Here is a 16,000-nt window from a genome sequence, read left to right as displayed (position 1 = left end):
TTTTCTATTCTGTATTTTATTTATTCTGCTTTATTCTTTTTTTCTTCTTTATGCTAAATGTGAACTAATTTATTATTTTTTCTAGTTCCATGAGGTACTAGGTTAAATTTTCATATGAAATCTTTCTTCTTTCTTATGTATAAGGGATTTATCTCTATGAACTTTCCTCTTACTACTACTTTTGCTGTATCCCCTAAATTTTCGTATGTTGTGTTTTCATTTCCATTTGTTTTAAGATATTTTCCAAAATCCCTTTTAATTTCTTCTTTGACTACTTGGTTAAGAATGTGTTGTTTGCTTTATTTATAATTATAAATTTTCCAGTTTTCCCCCTGCCATTAATTTTAAGTTTCATTCTACTATGGTTGGAAAATGTACTCAGTATAACTTCAATCTTATTAAATGTTTTGGCTTATTTTGTGACCTAACATGTGATCTATCTTAGAGGATGTTTTGTGTTCTTAAGATGAGTGTGTATTAATTATGCTGCTCTTGGATGAAATGTTCTGTGTATATTTGTTAGGTCCATTTGGTCTATAGCAGGGATGTTCAATATTTTGGCTTGAAGAACCAAAACTGGAAGAAGAATTTTCTTGGGCCACACATAAAATATGCTAACACTAATGATAGCTGATGAGCTAAAAAAAAAAAAAAAAAAAGAAATAGCAAAAAAAGTGCTCATAATACTTTAAGAACGTTTATGAATTTGTGTTGGACCACATTCAAAGCTGTCCTGAGTTGCATGCAGCCCACTGGCCATGGTTGAATGGGCTTGGTCTATAGTGTTATTGAGGTACTGTATTTTCTTAGTGATTTCCTGTTTGGATGTTTTATTATTCAAAGTATTGGAATTCTCTGCTATTACTGTGTTGCTATTTCTCCCTTCAGTTCTCTTGATGTTTGCTTTATATATTTGGATGCTCTGCTTTTGGGTGTGTATCCATTTATAATTATATGTATTTCTGGTGAACTGACTCTTTTCAAATTATATTTCTTTTTTAAATTTCTTGAGTTTTTGACTTAAAGTCTATATTATCTGATATATTCATGGCCACCACTAATCTCTTTTTGGTTATCATCCGCATATAATATATTTTTCCATTCTTTTATGTTTAGTCTATTGTATCATTAGAGCCGAATTGACTTTCTGCAGATTGAATCATTTTCTTAATACATCTACCAATTGCTGATTTTTGAATGGGAAGTTTAATTTATTTAAATTTAAAGTAATTACTGATAAGGAGAGACCGCGGTCATTTTATCATTTATTTTGTATAAGCATTAAACTTTTTTTGTTTCTGTTTTTCTCTTGTGTTATTTTTCTTTGTGTTCTGCTGTTTTTTTTTTTTTTTTTTTTTTTTTTTTTTTTTTTTTTTTTTTTTTTTTTGCAATCAGAAGACTTGATTTCTTTGTCATTTTCTTGATGTACATCTTCTATAAAAATTTTCTTCATAGTTATCATGGGGCTTACATAAAATGTCTTATAGTTACAACAATTTATTTTAAATTAATAAAAAGTTAAGTTTAATTGCATACAAGTAACTGAGACTTTTACTTTTCTCTCACACATACTTTATGTTATTGATGTCACAATTTTTCAAAAATTTTTGTATTCATAATATATTTTATAGTTAGTTATTTTTATACTTTTATCCTTTAACTTCCATGTCTGAATTAAAAGTAATTTATGTTGTTACAGCTTTTTGTATTTGTCTTTATAGTTACCTGTACCAGTGAGTTTTATATATTCATATACTTTTTGTTGCTGTTTAACATCCTTTCTTTTCAACTTAAAGGACACCCTTTAACATTTCTAAGGGAAAGGTTGTGGTGATGAACCCCCAGCTTTTTTTTTGTTTGAGAAAGTTCATATTTAGATTTCATTTTTGAATGATAGGTTAGTCAGATACAGTAATTTTGTTGTCAAGTCATTTTTTTTTTCCCAACACTTTAAGTATATTGTCCCATCTCCTTTGACTTGCAAAAATTCTGTTGAGAAATCTATTAATAGTCTTATAGTCATTCCCTTATATTTGGTATACCACTTTTCTTGCTGATTTCAAAATTCTCTCCTTTGACTTCTAATAATTTGATTATAATGTGACTTTTGACAATTATGATGTGTCATTGTGGATTTTGTTATTTTCCTGATAGGTGGAGTCCATTGGACTTCTTGTATCTGAATGTACATTTTTCTTTCCTAGATTTGGGACATGACATTTTTAGCCATTACTTTTTAAACAAGCTTTTTACCCCTTTCTCTCTCTTCTTTTTTTGGAACTCTCATATGCATACATTTGTCGGCCCGATGGAAGCTCATACAGTCTTTAGGTTTCCTTCACTCATTTTCATTGTTTTCTTCTTTATGTTACCCTGAATGTAAATTTCAATTGATCTGTCTTCAAGTTCACTGATTCTTTCATCTTCTTGATTAAATGTGCTATAGAAGCCCACTAATACATTTTTAAGTTTAGTTATTGTGTATTCTTTATCTCCAGAACTTCTGTTTGGTTCTTTTTAAAAATTGTCTATTTTTTGTTGAAATTCTCATTTTGTTCACACAAAATTTTCTTCAGTTTATAGAGCATTTTTTTTTACCATGATTATTTTGAATTATTTGTGAGTTTGTTTCTATACCTTCATTTCTTTAGGGCCAGTTACTGGATGTTTACTTTGTTCCTTGATCCTTGTATTGGGCCATATTGCCCAGTTTTATTTATGTCTCATAACTTTTTGTTCATGCATTTAGAAAAAATCCACCTCTCATAGTTTTTATGAACTGAGTTTGTAAAGAAGACATTCAGCCTTATGAGAGATTCTGAAAGCCTCTATAGTCCTTTTTTAAGGGGGAATGCAACAACTCTGGGCCTCTGCATTCAGTTTCTCAATTTAAGAGGCTTGCTGCTTTCTTTTTCAGGAGCTCATAAACTCTTTCTCTCTCCAGTGTCTGCTTGCAGCACTGAAGGTTCTCTAGTTCTATAGCAGAAAATTGCCTTGATCTTCCTTGTTCTCAGCTGCCACCAAGTATCTAGACTTTGCCAGCTTTCTATCAGCTTCCAATTTAGGCAAGATTTATACCAATCCTTTGATCAGTCTTCTGAAAATTCAAATGTCAGATGCATACTACTCAGCTCTCCCTCCCTCTTGAGGGAGAATCTCAAGTTGTGTGCTAAACTGTGCCCATCACAGGAAGCTTCCACCAACCCCCATTATTCTTTGTTCTCAGTGGCCCCTAAGCATCAAAACTATGCTGCCTTCATCATTATTCCACTTTTCTTCATTGCTCCACTTTTCTTTCCCACAAAGAAGAAGTCCTAGGTAGGGTTATGTCTCTGGGCACTGAGCTATGCCAACTAGAGGCAGGGATGGATGTGGATATGTGAAATTGCTCTTTTTACCAATTTCAATGCAACGGTTTTCATCCTTGCACCTGCCTGGGGAATTATAACTTCTTAACTGAATTCTGGAATTCTCATAAAGGTGTTTTGGCTGAATATTATTAAATCAGTGTTTCCCTGGGGGGAACCAGAGCTGGAACTTCCTATTCTGCCATCTTACTGGTGTTGCTCACCTTTAATTTGTAGCTGCCTTCTTTAATGGGTAGGGTATTTAAGACTTCAGATTTTCTTCTTATCAGTGCTTTCACTTTGACCTCTTAGATTTCTGGTAGGTATTCTCAACTTCCTTAATTTCTAAATACTAATTTTACTTAGAATTTTTCTTTTATTAAGATGTATCTAAGATCTATATCATAATTTTTAAGTATTCACCTAAATTTGATCATTAATTATTTTAAATTACTTTTCAATGGAGTTAAGATCAGAGAACATAGCCTATAAAATCTCAGCTATTAAAATGCATGAAGGTTTTTTGTGACCAGATATGTGATTAATTTTTGTAAGCACTTCATAAATATAGGGAAAATCCATAGTCTCTATCCAAAGAATTTAAAGATATTTCTTTATGTCTATGATACCAAATGTACTGACTATGAATTTCCTTTGTCACTTATTTATTCTAATTTGTCCAATTATTAGAAACATATATTTTAAAAATTATACTATGATTTAATTTTTTTTTAATTTAAAAAGAAAAGATTTTTACCAAATTATCTTTGTATATCTATTAGTTTTTAGTTTTGTATTTAGATATTGGGTGGTGCATATGGATTTATAACTTGACATATCTTCCTCATCACTTGTGCTTTATCTGATTTCTTATACTCCCTTTATATTTTACTTAGTATTTTAACCAAAAATTCTACCGTTTTTGATGAGAACATTGTAATTCTGATTTTTTTCTCTTCCTCCACCCCCTGCTTTTTAAAAGAAATTTTATTTGCCTGTCTCCTTACTTTCAACCTTTCTATTTCACATTTCTGTTACATGTGTATTTGTTAACAAGGTATGGCTGGGGCTTATGTTTTAACTCACTTGTTCACTCGATGGTCTCTTTTATAGGAAAAGTCCGTCCTTTCATATGTATTGTATAGATGGATATAATTTATTTAACTTGTATAATGTAATTATGTCTTTACTTTTTAGAAGTGTTTTGCATTTTTTTATCCCATTACTTCCTTTTGCATTTTTTTAAATCAAGTTACTTCCCAGTTTTATTTTACAGCTGTCTAGCTATTGGTATTTAAATAAAAAATTGTTAAAATGAATATTGATAGCAACTTGGAAAGGAAAAAGAATGCTAAAAGCAGTGTGAGGAGGTTGTTTATATATAAGAAATAGTAACCTAAGCCACTTGATTTCAGTAATTGAGAATGTGCTATATATTTTGCATAGCAGCTTTAGGTTTTATTTAGAATCTAATGACAATTTTTCCCTGTTCCCATATAAGCTGCTTCCCAGGATCTCTGCTGAGCCACTCAGCATGTTGTGCACAAAGTGCAGAGTCTGGTATCGGGACCTTTCCATGGGCATGAGCCTAGTGAATTCTTTAACAATTGGAGTAAATTCCCTCTATGTACTTCCTACCTCAGAAGGTTTGGAGCTTTATCTATAAGGAGCTTTATCTTTTCTGTAACAATTGAGAGTGATGTATCCCATACACCTTTCTGAAATTCAAATTAGAAAAACAGGAAAAAAATATGTGCATTTACTCAATGATTCTACAGATTTCTCACCTTTATTGCTTTTCTTCTAATTTCTTCTATTTCCTTTTATTGTGTGTAAACACTCCCAGCTCCATGGAGCACACCCTACTAGAACCAGAACATGAATTTTACTATAAGCCTTGGGCAGCAACATGAAGTGAAGAGCTGGAAATTTGAAAGTGAATTCACTCTGTGTTTGTAGGAAAACCAAACAAGTATGAAAAATTATGCTTTGAAAATAGATTTTAATGCAATGGATATCTTTAGCATATTTTGCTGAATAGTATATTTTGATTTCTAAATTTGTTTTATTTACACATTTACAGAATACATTTATAATAGTAAGTATTAAGAGCTTGTCTTGTTCTCCCCAAACCCAGCTATATATCACAGTCTCCTGGCCAGGTTATTTTTAAATGCAAATTTTTAGACTCTACTCCAGAGAGTCTCACTTAGTTGGTTTCTCTGGGGCTCATGAATCTCTATTTTGGAATTTCTTCTTGGATGATTAATCTATAGAAACTCTGAGGAACTGCCAAGCAAAATGCAAGACTCAATTTGCTGAGTTTTCTTTAAGATTTTTATCATAGCATCTTTACACAAAAAATGTTTAACTCTTCCAGATAAGCTGTCCAGATAGTGTGAATAGGTTAATTCTATTTAAGCAAATAATTGTGCAATCAAAGCATCAATAAAGCAGTTGTTAAAGTTATTGGAAGCATTTACAATTAGCTGCCCAAACAGAGTTAGCCTAAAGGAGCAATTTCACTATTAAAAGTTAATTAATCATAGAAGATTTAAGACAATGAATTTGTTGTTCCGATAATATACTCAAATAAAATGTATTATAACACCAGGAATGTAACAAATAAAGAGCTACACACAACAGAAATACCAACTTATGTTTTATTGTGTAATATCACAATCCAGCAAGAACAGAAGCATATAACTATGACTCTGATTCATATATGTTATTGCCTCTAGGGCAATACACTGATTCTAGTCTTTCACATGCCAAAATGCTGCCACCTCTTTTAAAGGAACTGGTGATAATAGAAATTGTCTACATGTGAGGCCAGTAAAAACATTGAAATACAGGCTAACGTAGATTATTGCTTAGTTATGAGGGAGCTATTTATTCATTCTGTTTTGATCTCAAATTTTGTAGATAAAAAATATATTTTTTTCTATAAAACCAGTATAGTGTTAAGGATTAATGCTTGACACTGGATTTGAGCCTGCAACTTTATTTTAATATTATAGCTGATATGCAGGCTCATTTGCATCTAGTAATACACTGACACATGAATGGAATAACCAAAATTGAAATGAGGTGCAATATAAACCATCTTGTCATCCAAATTGTATCTTTGATTTGGTTTAATGTGAATTTGCAACACTCCCTTTATACTCTACCCCAGACCTGTGTCAAGGACACTTAGAATGTTTAGAAGGGAGAAACACAACAATTAAGTTAGAATAATAATTATTATTATCAAAGAAGGAAAACTAGTCAAGTTGTTCGGAGGACTTATACTGAAAAAATTATTATTATTGTTCAATACATCCCCACCCCTCTTAACAAGTGAAGTGTTGCACATCCATAAAATGAGCTATCTTAGGGGTCTTGAATAACATTTTTAGTGTTTAATACACAGGGAAGCAACTTCATAGCTTATGTTTCTCATCATTCACTTCTATAAAGTGCTGATACTCATAATTCTCTCACGGTAGCTTACAGGTAAATTAATTTAAAAAGAATATTATTAATATACTATATATTGTCTGCAGCTTTTTTCTAGTGAAGTTGCTTCTTTGGAAAATGTGAAGTACCTTGGATGATACATTGATATTTTAATCCACATGAGTTTCATGGCATGTGTTACACATTAATAAGAAGATATACTAGTCCAATTAAAAAAAATGATGAAAGACTACAATAAAATGATGCCTATTCATACATATATATCTATAGGATTATATAAGTATAAAGAACAATAGAAAAAAAGGTGTAGTAGACTGTTGCTTATGCTTTGGCTCAGAAACCAATACCCCAACATATAGCACTTCGATGTGCTGAACCAAAGAATCCTCAGGTCTCTCTGACCTTACTCCCCACCTCCTGTCTCCCAATCCTCTGTCCCTCCCAAAGCACAAGATGTTGTTCTCTGAAGTTCCCTTATCTGCCTGAAGTCTGAACTTGCCAAAGAAAAGAAAAATTACCTCTGCTCCTTTCTCTGAGTTTTCATCATCTGAAGTCATATTGCAGGAGGAAAGACTGGTCTGTTAACATACTGGAGCGAACTTTTTCACAAACCATTATCTGCTCTGCTGACTCAACAGACTTTGTCCTGGACCAGTGTATATTCCTCAAGGTCACTGGATTCTTTTAAAAATAATTTACAGCCCCCCACCCCCACCCCTGCGGCGAATCATCCATACTTCTCCATGTCCCTTTCCCTTAAGAAGGAGGGTATAAAACCATTTGTATCCCATTTCATGGTCAGGTATCACTCTCTGATTCTCCCTTATGTACATTAATAAACTTGTATGACTTTTCTCCCATCAATCTTTTACTAGTTAATTTTAAGCAATAGTTTATGGTGAAAGGGAAGTTTTCCCATGGCCTTTCTACTTAACCTGAGTAGGCAGGGGTGGAGCATGGAATATTGATAGAGGAAAAGAAGAGTGCAAGTTTATTTTCTTCATATATATATATGAAAATATCAAAAACTTAAAAAGTAAGTCAACTCGTCTATGGGAAGGAGGTAGAGATTATAGGGAAAATAGTCAACTAATCACAAAGGTACATTGATTCACAACTGGGCCTGTTTTAGAGGGTTAACCATAAATCCCAATTTATCCTGGCACAGCTCTGTAAAATATCCTGAAGACCATGAAATGTAGGTAATGGAGAGAAGCTACAGGAAAGATATTTTAGCCTTCACAGGTTTCTCCCACATGATGTCTCTCAAGAGTTTCTATTTAATATCAATATCCTATTTAATACCAATATATATTTAATATATTTTGATAATCTATTTAATATCAATTTTGAATTTCACTTCTTAAAGAATATTTCTTGCTTGTTTTGTACTTAGTAAAATCTAGAAACCAGGTGTTCATTCTCAAATCACATACTATCCCATTGTAACTTTTTGAAAAGTCGCTTTTTAATGCTTTGTATTCCTTTCTTTTGTCTTTTAAAAATACAAAATTTACCCACAGTCTTCTTTTAGAAGAATAAATAACTAATGTCTTTACCTCCATCTTAGAGGATGAAAAAGGTTTTCCAACCTAGCACTCTGTAGTCTCTGACAAAATTCTGACAGCACACATTGTCCTGGGACATTTGAAGAATGCAAATGCCACATTCCCAGGGCGTACCCACATAGGTTATTTTCTACATCTCTTTGATTATTGAATTTTTTTTGTTTAGTCGTTTTGATATATCTCTTTCTGAAATTCACATAATAAAGACAGACAAATCAGTTTTAATTTTCATATATTTACATAGCTTTACTGTTTTATGGCCAATGCCAACCATTTGGATTTGATGAGATTTATGTTTGATATGGTAATTATGTTAGACTTTCCATAATAATAACAAAACCTTATTAAATTATAGAATTGTTATATAACAATTATTATATAATTACAATAATAATTGTAGAAAGAAACAACTATAATTACATAATAGGTTATCATAATTAGTATCTCATGGTTAAAAAAAGGCACCTGTTCTAAAAATATTTGACAATTATCAACTAATCCCAATAGCATTCTTGAGAAATAGACTGCTTAGTGCCAAGAATTTTAGTCAGTTCAGTAAATTCAAAAACAGTTCTATAAAAACAGTTTACTTAGTAGCATGTACCCTGCCACCTCCATTGTTGCTTGACTGAGGTTTTGTCTTATAACATTAATGATCAGGGTATTTGAATACATATTAATAAGAAAAGTAATTTTTTAAACTCTTTAGTTCACTGCTGCATACAGAAGCTACAGCAATGCCCAGCACATAATAGGCACTCAATAAATTGTTTGCAGGGAAATAAAATGAAAATTTAGAAAAAACTGAGAAACAAATGTGAAAATAAGTTTAGAGTGAGGTATAAATAAGACAGACTCTGTTGAATCTGCTGTATTCTGACTTCGGTGATTTAGTGTCGGTAAGGCCTTTGTAAAGCGATCTTTAGATGGCTTGCGATAGTATCTCACCTTCCAAATTAGAGACTTGGCAACCTTTTTTTAAATTTGGTAAAATATACATAATATAAAATTTATCATTTTAACCATTTTTAAGTATACAGTTCAGTGGCATTAAGTATATTCACATTGTTCTTCAACCGTTACCACTATCCATATCCGGAACTTTTATATCATCCTAAATTAAAACTGTATCCATTAAATGACTCCCCATTCTTCCCTCCTGCCAGCCCTGATACCCACTGTTGTACTTCCTATTTTAGGTACTTCATAAGTAGAGCCGTATAATATTTGTTCTTTGTTTCTGCTTTGTTTCACTTAGTAAAACACTCTCTTCTAAACCTAGACTATATGCACATTAGGTAATTTATACCAACTGAAGAGTAGTTTATCATTTTGATCAGCAGAACTTCTTAGCCATTCTTGGAGATTTCTCTCAGGCCTGAGTCAAGTGGGGACTAAAACTGGAACTTCTTTATTGGAGTTTATGATAAACATCTAATTCCTGCCTGAATTGTAGCACAGTAATGACTCACACCCCGAGGGCAATATTTGAATGTTAATATTACTAGAACAAAACATTCTAGATTTGTTTGTCATGTCAAGAAATTGTTTACTATGTTTAAGGATGGAAAGTTTGTCAGACCTACTGACCTTTTGGAGTATTTCTCAGTAAGAAAAAGTTGCTTACATTTCTTGGTAGCATTAATGTAAATTTAATTACTTGGTATGCCGGTGGTATAATTTTTCTTCCCTGTAAAGGTAGGTCAGCACATTAGAAAGGTTAAGAATCTATTCTAATTGGAGCCACAAAATATCGTTAATTAAATCCCCACAGGAGTCCCTCTGAATTGAACTACATATATTGAACTCATAGAAGATTAAATAGTGTAATCCTTTTACTTCTCTAAAGGAGAATAGCATATTTTCTTTTTCAATTATGATCTTTAAACTGCACACTTACATCCTTTCTCTAGCTGACTGTAAGATTTGTAAGTTTCTTTCACAGGAAAAAAATGTCCCTTCAAATGCATATTCCATTAATAATATTAATACTACTAATAGACCATGTAACGCCTTTCACCTGAAACCAAGATGCCTTGTGTTTAGGTTCTCATTTTCTGTCTTTCAGTGTGACAGAATCATAACCAGGTTATCTTTATATCTTTCAAGTCCCTTTACAATGAATCCTTGTATAGACTATTGTAAAAGGATTTCAGAGTCCCATCAGAGAAATTAACTGGTCCATTCCTGTTTCTTCTGGCAAAATTGTACTCATAATGCAGTATACCCAACTTCCCAAGTGTACTTTGAAACATTTTTACTGTAGGTAAATTCAAAGTATAATTTTACCTTTCTTTATAGCTCCATTTGCCCTCTGGTGATCCATATGAAGTCAGGCAATTCTACATAGTTCTTTTAAAGTTTATGGGGTTTTCCCAGGAAAGAGTTAGATGTGACAATAACTGTTGACTGTTGAATTTTTTTTTATTGTAAATTGTAAGACAATGTCTTCTATAGAACTCCCTACTATTGCTGCCCACCTATCCAAACCTGCTTGGTATGCCTAATAAAGCTGTTGAAGACTTTTTCAGAACTAGTCACACTTTTCCCTATGGGTTCTGAACTGTGTAGTAAATATCGACTTTTTTGGGTAGGGGGGAGGAGAGTGCTTGAAAATTTGTGTTAGAGAAAATGGCTTCGATTTCTGATCAGACTTGTCTTTCTATTTTTTTCCACCTCTCAGTCATCTGATTGCTGAGCAGAGAAAGCCTCTGAACTCCACCTATTACTTCTTCAAGGTCAGAAAGCAGAACACAGGTATCGAGTACCCTAGATAGATTGAGAATAAGAAAAGAACAGCCCCTTTGGAATACCTGAAGCATTAATTCTGACCCAAAGAGAAATACAGGACAGGGGATGCCAAACTTGCTCCTGCTCACCAATCAGATAAAGGATTAGATGAGAATTAGTCATAAGGAAGGTTAGCTAAAAATGATATTCCCCAATACCTCCTAGAAAGTAGCACTTGCTATTTGATGTGCCTACTACAATTGAGGAAGAGGGAAATGATGGTGACCCTTAAAGAGATGCCATCAATAAACTTGTTTTGGTTGCTTCTCTTTCTAATATTGTATTGCTTCTCCTCCTACAACACCTTATACCACCTTATGTTATGAAATATCTTTAGGGTGCATGCATTTTCCTGTGCCTAGAATGTGTCTTCTTTCTCTGCCTGCTAAACTATTTGTTATTTGTCTCTTAGGAGCCATTTCAAGCATCGGTTCCATCCATAAGGGTTTTTTGACTCCATCAGATTACCTCACTAGACTCACTAAACTGTGCTGAAATTATTTTTTTAATGTGTCTGTCTCCTTACCAGAGTGTAAAAACATAGAAAATATCTGACATATAATGTGTTTGTGAATGAATGAATGAACGAAGAGTTGGAAATCAAAAGACAGGAGTTCTGATACTAGTTTTGTCACTAACTTTGTTATATCCATTATTTCGTTTAATGAATGATGAATAACAAAACTATTCTATAACTCCATAGTTCCATGCCTTAGATAAAGTAATTTATTTAATCTGATTAACACATAGTCATTGGGTGCCTATTTTGTGTGTGTTGTGCGTGAAGTTGGGTAAAGAGTAGTTAAGGAGACAAGCACGGTCCTTACCCATAGAAGCTTATGTACTAGCAATCAAGAATGCTAAGGAAACAAGGATATTTTATTAGGATATAAATATAATTGTGGTGAGCACTGAACTGAAGGTGGAAGAATATTGCACATTAACATGTGTTAGTGTCCCGAGGTGGGAGAAACCATGGCCTGACTGTGACACAGTCTGGCAGGAATGTAGATCTTCCGGGCGATAAGTTATAATAGCTATAACTTAATATGTGCTATGTGCTAGGCAGTGATTTAAGTACTTGCAAGTTAACTCATATAATGGTCACAACTATCCCATTGCACAGATGAGAACATAGATGTAAGATGAGGCTGGAGGTAAAAGGAGGTAACAGGTTACGCATAACCTTGTATTCTAAGTTATGAGCTTGAATTTTATCTTAAGGAGGTAACAGGTCACGCATAACCTTGTATCCTAAGTTATGAGCTTGAACTTTATCTTTGATAGTGGGAAATTATTGTCGAACTTTTAAGCATTATCGTATTTGTGTTTTAGAAAGATTAGTAACTGCTATGAGGAAAATGCATTAAGCAGGAGAGGGCAAGGCCTTAGTAGTCTAGGGGAGATGATGTCAAACTTAGTAGTATTCATTTTTAATAAAGTACAGAGTGCTGGTATGAGAGTAGTAAAAAGTCAGACAATATGAGAGAAATGTCAAGTTAGATGACTCACTGGATATCTGGTTGGAAAAATTAAAGGCAGTATAACAACTAATGGGATAACTTTGGGAGACAAATGCCCTTATTCACTAGGGAGTACTTTCAATAGGGAATATGGGGAATGAGAAGGTTTGAGTGGGCGGATACATAGGTTTTAGACATGTTGAAATTGCAGTATCAGCGCATTACAAGTGCAGTTATACAAATCAGTGCATAGCAAGTGGGAGTTATACAAATCCATTTTGTATTTGTTTTCATAGGCCTAGAAGTACAGGTGAAGAGAGACAGTATTGTGAATACTAGGCAGCTTATAGAATCTGTGATGTTTGGTGGTCATGGAAGGCTTTCCAGAGAGCATGGTCATAAGTGATTTACAGAACATCTCTTAGCAGGAATTTTGCAAATCAAAATGAAGCACTTAAACTTTAACCTTCTCACAAGTTTTATGATGTCACAATAGGCATTCTTCAAAAATGTAGTAAGTATTGACATCTGTTGGTCAGTGAAAATGACCTTGAAATTTTACAGTAACCTTGGTGCCTTTTAAAATAAACAAAAAATCAATACATGCTTAGCATAGTTTGACAAAATTAAATGTATTTCAATATTCTAGAGACTGAAATCTAATTTCTGGCAAATATTAGAACTGTTCATCAAAATGTGTAATAGGAATTATAATACCTAATGTTTATTGAGCATTCACTATGTGCCAACTAGTTATATAAGAACTGTACATGCATTCACCCATGTAATACTTATAATAATCTTCTTTAATGAATGAGAAAGATGAGACACATTAAGGGTTGAGTGCAAGATAGCTCGACAGAAGCATGGCAGGTTGGATAGAGGACCTGCACTGCTATTGAGGCTCCTGTGGCATGTCCTTGTCCTGTCTCTCCAAATGGAAAGCTGATAGCACTCTTAGCTACATTGTACACTGATAAAATTATATTAATAGTAAAATGTGAAGGCATTAATTTTTAAATGTGAGATTATGCAACCAAAAATTTGGGATATTTTTCAATCTTCATTCAGCATTTCTAAAATGACTGCACAATTCTAATGATTTTGTGTTCTGTTGTGTTAGATTCTGAAAGCTGAGCTTTTGGCATCTTTAATCGTAGCTCAGATAACATATACCACGAAAGCTAAAGAAAATGTAAAGATAATTAAAACCCAATAATTATGTTTATTCTCAGTTCAAGGGTTTTATCAGAAAATCAGATTATTTTAGTGTGCAATCATGAAGATAAAAAGGAAAGAGGCTTCCTAGATGATAAACACCCTAACTGCAACAAACACATCCCTACATATATAGTGTTTGATCGAGCACATTTTTTCTTCCTTGTCTTGTTCCAGAAAACCGCAAGACTATCCAGAGTCACCTCTTTCTAGAATTATGTAATCCCAGGTTACTTATCCACTGTCTTCTTTTATACCCTTCCAAGTACAGAAGGCAAACACAATACAACCTTTTCCTCTCAGTTAATTCGACATAAGACTATTTTTTCACATATACACACAGCCAGTCTTTCACTCATCTTTCTAACTTTTCTTAACTTTCTTGAGGTTACCTTATGAATAAATTATCACTTCCTGCTTTCTTTGTCTTCCATTCTTTGTTTTGAGAATTAAAAAATTGATGCACATCATGGCTTACAAGCACAAAAATAATGCTACAACTCGTTACAGCTATACCAAGGAAAAACAATGCTCTATGTTTCAAAATGAAATAAGACAATAGTCAAAGCTACTAATATCTAAAACCCTTGCCAGTTCTTAGCAGTCCCTTACTAGTCCACTCTACTTCCTCATCCTCTTTTAATTAAAACGGTGCCTTTATAAGCAGTAGCACTCAAGAGAAATAAGCTACTATTTTTTTTAAATTCAGGGTTATAGATTCTTCTGTTTTGTTTCATTACTAGTTGCAAGAGAATTATTATTCTTCAGCAAATGTGCTGAGTTTCAGCTCCACTATGGGCTCAATAAGCTTTTATGTGTTGGCCATGGGACACTCCCCTCCCCTCCTACCACTGCCATTTATAACACTTTTTATGGGAGAAAGTGTTGTGAGTTCCACACAATCAATTTTCAAATGAACTACTAAAGCATCACCTGCTTGTCAATCGGGAACCAACTTTAGGAATCTGACTCCTCTGTCCCTGCTGGTCCTGGATCTGTAATGGAAGTTCTGTGTGTTCAGCTGAGAGCCCTCAGCCTCAGTTCAGATAATGCAGTTTCTCTCTCCTCCCTCGCCTAAACCTCTGACCCCAACAGGAGACTGAAGACCCTTTGCACATGACTTTCACAACAGCAGTGTGGAATTGAATACATAAACTTGACTTCTAGTCTTTTAGTAAATAAATATTTTACATGAATCACCCAAATTTATCTCTTAATTCACCAAAATCTCTAGGAACTTGTTTGGCATTTAATAGTCTCTCTCTCTCTCTCTGTCTCTCTTTCTCTCTCTCTTTCTTTCTTTCTTTCTTTCCTATGTGTTTATGTATGCAACATTTATGTGTGTGTATATACATATACACTATATAATGTATATACATATACACATACACTATATATGTGTATATACATATACACATACACTATATATGTGTATATACATATACACATACACTATATATGTGTATATACATATACACATACACTATATATGTGTATATACATATACACATACACTATATATGTGTATATACATATACACATACACTATATATGTGTATATACATATACACATACACTATATATGTGTATTTACATATACATATATAGTATATATACATATATACTATGTGTATACACACACACAGACACACACACACCTTTTTTTTTACCACTTTAATTTCAGAACATAGGTATGTCTAAATTATCTAATAAGGCTTTTCTTGGAAAGAGTCACGGATAGGTTTTAATTTGGTTATTCAATTTATTAGCCCATATGCAAGTGTGCTAATAGAAAAAGCCAGGATAAATTGATCCACTTGCATTAATGCAGGCATCTAAGGTATTTTTTTCTGGTATAGTGAGCACACTATAGGGAAGCAAGGATGGAAACAACAAAAACTGAATGAAGGATGTTTAGCAATAATCCACATGGAAGGTGTGGGTAGGTTGAATGAGAATAGAAGTGGTCAAAATGATGAGAAACAGTTGAATTCTAAGTAGATTCTGAAGGCAAGGATATGAGGTGTGAGAGAAGAGAGGAGTCATGAATGACTCAGAAGTTTTTGCTTGACTAACTGGAAAAACCAAGTTGCTGAAAGTCTTCCTGAAGAATAAGTAGGCTGAGACCGAATACCAAGAATTCACTTTACAT

This window comes from Rhinopithecus roxellana, chromosome 16, assembly GCF_007565055.1.
Source record: "Rhinopithecus roxellana isolate Shanxi Qingling chromosome 16, ASM756505v1, whole genome shotgun sequence".
NCBI classification, from domain to species: domain Eukaryota; kingdom Metazoa; phylum Chordata; class Mammalia; order Primates; family Cercopithecidae; genus Rhinopithecus; species Rhinopithecus roxellana.
The sequence above is the reverse complement of the archived record's forward strand: the minus strand, read 5'-3'. Positions refer to the sequence as shown.